Consider the following 5484-nt stretch of genomic DNA (forward strand, 5'->3'; position numbering starts at 1 on the left):
AATTACTGTTATTGCAGCCACCCAGTCTGTGGTATTTTGTTATGGCAGCCTTGGTAAACTAATACAAAATACTTCCTACAAAGGCAACTAAATTGCCTGGTGGCTTAATTAGTAAATTACATACAATATTTAAGGAAGAAATATTGCCAATTCTGCACAAACTTTTCAGAGAAATTAGTAGAGGAGGAAATATTTCCAGCTAACATTATGAGATGTGCATTACTCTCTGGTGAAATCAGGTAAAAGCATTACGATAAAAATGATATACATGGATGCAACTGGGAAATTAAATTCAGCAATGTGTAAAAAGGATACACATTATGTCTAAGTTTGTTTTTATCCTAGAATGCAAAGTTTAACACTTGGAAATCAGTCAATATACATCACAGAATGAAGGAGAAAATCATGGGATCCTTTTAATAGAATTAGAAAAGTCATTTCTAAAAAGTCAATCCTCATTTATTTAAAAAATAAACTAGGATTATAAACTGGTAAAGGTTATCTAGGTAAAAACCTGACTAGAGTGTTCTCAAAAGAAGGTATACAAAGACTAATAGCTATATGAAAGGTGCTCAACATCACTAATCATCAGGGAAATGAAAATTTAAACAATGTGATATCACTACACACCTGTAAGAATGAATTATATACATATGTGGTGAGGACTTAGAGAAAAGGGAACCCTGATACACTGTTAGTAGAAATATAAAATATTACAGTTATATTGAAAAATGTATGGCAGTTCCTCAAAAAATTTAAAAATAGAGCTACCATAGAACCCACCAATTCTTCTTTTGAATATGTATTTAAAGGAAATAAAAGTATGTCAAAAAGATATCTTCACTCTGATGTTCATTGCAGCACTATTCACAATAGTCAAGATATGGAATTAAAGGTTTCATCAACAGATGAATGGATAAAGTAATTGTGGTACATATACACAATGGTATTATTCAGCCTAAAAAAGAAAAATAAATTTTGTCATTTGCAAAAGTATGAATAAATCTGAAGGACATTATATCTAGTGAAATAACTCAGGCACAGAAAGCCAAATTCTTCATGATCTCCTTTATATGTGGAATTTTAAATAGTCTAGCTCATAGAAACATAAAGTGGAATGTTGATTAACAGGGGCTGCGTGGGAGGGCAAAGATGTTGGTTAAACGGTTAACATTTCAGTTAGACATAGGGAATAGTTCTGGAGATCTATTGTCAGCACGGTGACTACAATTAATAATAATGGGCTGGGCAGGGTGACTTACACCTGTAATCCCAGCACTTCGGGAGGCCTAGGTGGGTGGGTCACTTGAGGTCACAAGTTCCAGACCAGCTAGCCAGCAGGGTGAAACCCCATCTCTACTAAAAATCCAAAAATCAGCCGTGAGTGGTGATGTGTGCCTGTAGTCCCAGCTATTCGGGAGGCTGAGGCAGGAGAGTTGTTTGAACCCCAGTGGCAGAGGTTACACCACTGCACTCCAGACTCAGTGACAAAGCGAGACCCTGTCTTGAAAACAACAACAACAAAATAATAATGTGTAACATATTTTAAAATTGCTCAGAAAGTAGACTTTAAATGTTCTCATCACAAAAAAATATTAAGTATATTATGTGATCAATATGTTAATTAGTGTATTTAATCATTCTATAATGTATACATATATCAAAACATCAGTTTTATAATATAAATATATACAGTTTGTCACTAGTCAATCAAAAAATTATAATCCACAATTTATCTCATTGTGCTGTTGAACTGTTGAATGCATTACTCCTAAAATAGTGAACGAGAGAGATCTTCTTTTGTCACTTTTATTCAATACCGTACGAAGGTTCTAGCTTTTGCAATATGGCAAAAAAAGTTATAAGGTTTGGGAATGACACTACTTGCAGTTGACATGATTGTTGATTGTTTACCTAGAAAATCTAAAGGAATCAACAGCAACAAAAAAAATCTACCAGATAAAAATTAAGTTTAGAGGCTTTTAGGATACAATGTTAATAATATAAAGATGAATTGTGTTTTTCTAAATTCTAAAATTCAATATTTAATATAAAAAATTTCTTTAATGTGTAAAAAGTATAAAGTATCTAGGAATACTTTGAACAAAAATATGCAGACCTCTAAGATAAAGGCTGTAGCATATTGTTAAATATTGATAAGCTATATAATTGGAGAGTTATTGTGATCATGGATTAGAAAACTTAATATTCCAGATCTTCAAAAATTGATACATATTCATTGCAATTAAAATACATATACTCAGTCTTTTTCTGAAATTTTCATAAGTTGATTTTAAAACATATGGGAATAAAAACAAACTACGATAGTCAAAGTAATATTAAAAAGAAGAACCAAATGAGAAGACCTACACTACCTGATTTCAAGACTTATTTAAAGTGACATTAATCAAGGACATGAGGTTTTGGTAACAGGATAGATATGTAGATAAACATAGTGGGATAAAGTCCAGAAACAAATATATAGGTGGAACCTATATCTATATCTAGATCTATATATATATATCTCTGTATCTATATCTACCTATATCTATGGTAGAATATCTATAGATATCTATCATCAGCATATCCATATCTATTGATATATGGATTTATATGTCACATTATATATAGATACATCTATAGATTGATATCGATCAATATAGTATAGATATCGATAGATCATAGATCTATGATGGGTAACTGCAGGGGAAGAAATCAATCCTTACCTTACTCTGCACATAAAGTTAACTTTAAATTTATCATAGACTAAATTTATCATAGATCTATGGTCTATCGGTATCTATACTATATCAATATAGGTATTTTTATATATCTCACTTTATTGTACTATATATATGTGTGTGTTTCTGTGTCTGCCTGTGTGTGTGTGTGTGTGTGTGTGTGTGTGTGTGTGTGTCCAGTTAACTGTTAACAGACTTACAAAGGCAATTCAATTGGGAGAGTAAATTTTTTAATTTTAATAGATTTTAGGGAACGGGTGATGTTTGGTTACCTGAATAAGTTCTTTAGTGGTGATTTCTGAGATTTTGGTGCACCCACCACTTGAACAGTGTACACTGTATCCAATGTGTAGTCTTTTATCCCTCACCACCCCTTCCACATTTTCCCCCACGGTCCCAAAATCCATTGTATCACTCTTATACTTTTGCATCCTCATAGCTTAGCTCCTGCTTATAAGTGAGAACATACCATGTTTAGTTTTCCATACCTGAGCTACTTAATTTAGAATAATGGTCTCCAACTTCATCTGGGTTACTGTCAGTGCCATTATTTTGTTCCTTTTTATGGCTAAGTAGTATTCCATGTTTATATATATACACATATATGTATATATAAAATATATATGTCTATATATATCACATTTTCTTTATCCACTTGTTGATTGATGGGCATCTAGGCTGGTTCCATATTTTTGCAATTGCAGACTGTTCTGCTCTAAACATTTGTGTGTGAGTCTCTCTTTCATATAATGATTTATTTTCCTCTGGGTAGATATCCAGTAGTGAAATTGCTGGATTAAATAGTAGAGCTACTTTGTGTTCTTTAAGGAATCTCCATATGGTTTTCCATAGTGGTTTTTAATAATTTGTACTCAAACAAGTGGGTAACTGCATGGGAAGAAATCAGTCCTTACCTTACTCTGCACATAAAGTTAACTTTAAATTTATCATAGACTAAAAAATAAAAGCTAAAATAATAAAAGTCCTAAATGAAAAACATAGAAAAATTTTTTTCTCATTGGTGCTAGCAACATTTATTTTTGGTTAGAACCTTAAAAATCATAAAAAGAAGTAAAATAATAAAACATATCTTATCAAAATAAAAGATGGACAAAAGTTTGAATAGAGACTTCCCTGTAGAAGACATACAAATAAATGCTTAATGCATATAGAAGATGACATTCACAATCATTACTCATCTGAGAAATACAAATCAAAATTACAATGAGATACCAGTACACACCATTAGAATGGCTAAAATGAAAAACATTGGTAATACCAAGTATGAGCCAGAATGTGAACCAACTGGAAGTGTCATTCACTGATTATGGGGCTACAAATCTATAAACATTTTCAAAAACTATTTGGCAGTTTCATAAAATGCTGCATATACAACACATAACCCCATTTTTCTATGCCTATGTATTTACCCAAGATAATTAATATCATATATCTGCCCAAAGACTTGAGCATAAATATTTATAGCAATTTTATTTATGAAAGTTCAAAACGAGAAAAACTGTTTCCATCTTCAGTGAATAAACAGTATTTAATATTTTGTCTAATGGAACTCTAATACTCAGCAATGAAAGGAATAAACTACTGATATATGCAGCAATATGGATTAATCTTAAAATCATTATGTTGTGGAAAAAAACCCAGAGATATGAGAGTACATTAAGTATAATTTGTATAATTTCAATTATGTTAGTGCAAAATAAACTACAATGACAAAAAGCAAATCAATGTTTGCTTGCAGTCAGGGTTGAAGCGAAATAGAATGCAAAGGGGCTCTGAATATCTTGTGAGGTGATGAAAATACTTTGTATTTTGATTGTGCATGAGTGGTATCTCTAACTGTCAAAACTCATTAAATTGTACAGTTAAAAGATATATATGAATTATTCCTCAATAAAGTTGATAATGAACAAAATAGGAACTTGTTTTATTCAATAAGATATATAATTAAATATATATTTAAATATATATTTATGTTTAATTAAATGATGGCGAGTGTGGCAGAAACTGGTTAGTTGCTCATCAATCTGTTCCCTTTCTCTCAGCCGAAAGAAAATTATGATTCCAAAGCAAATGTCATAGAGCACAATATAATCTGTATACTGAGGTACAGAGATTAATTTGTTAATTAATGCAATTCAATGAATTAAATGTAATTCAATGAATTTAAATTCATTGAATTAAATGTAATTAATTCATTGAATTTAAATGTAATGAATTAAATGTAATTAATTCAATTAATTTAAATTCAATGAATTAATTTATAATTCTTAATTTTTCTGTACTTCAGTATGCAGATTACATTACATAATGTAAATTCTACACTGAGATACAAAAACAATTAGGAAGCTTATGGTCCCATAGAATGTGTTCGTTCATGACTAAAAATCTGACTACTATTTCACTCTTTAGTGTGAAAGCACACTATGTACAAAAGCAAAAGAGGTATCTGTCATTTTTATATAATTCTTAGAAAAATAGTTTGAAAAGAACAGTGCATGCTATTAACAATAAATTAACCAGAAATTAAATAAGTCAGAGGACTCCACTTTCTAAAGGAAATTATGCCCTGAGTCTTCAGCCACACGTTGAGTATTGTGGTTTTGCTGTTCACTCAAATAAGGAAAGGTAGTGCATGTTTGCTCTTCAACCTAAGCCAAGTGAAATAAACTCTGAATAAAGTCTCCTATAAATCCTGAGAAGTCTGTCCCTTTAAACTTTGATG

This window comes from Mandrillus leucophaeus, unplaced genomic scaffold, assembly GCF_000951045.1.
Source record: "Mandrillus leucophaeus isolate KB7577 unplaced genomic scaffold, Mleu.le_1.0 Scaffold316, whole genome shotgun sequence".
Classification (NCBI taxonomy): domain Eukaryota; kingdom Metazoa; phylum Chordata; class Mammalia; order Primates; family Cercopithecidae; genus Mandrillus; species Mandrillus leucophaeus.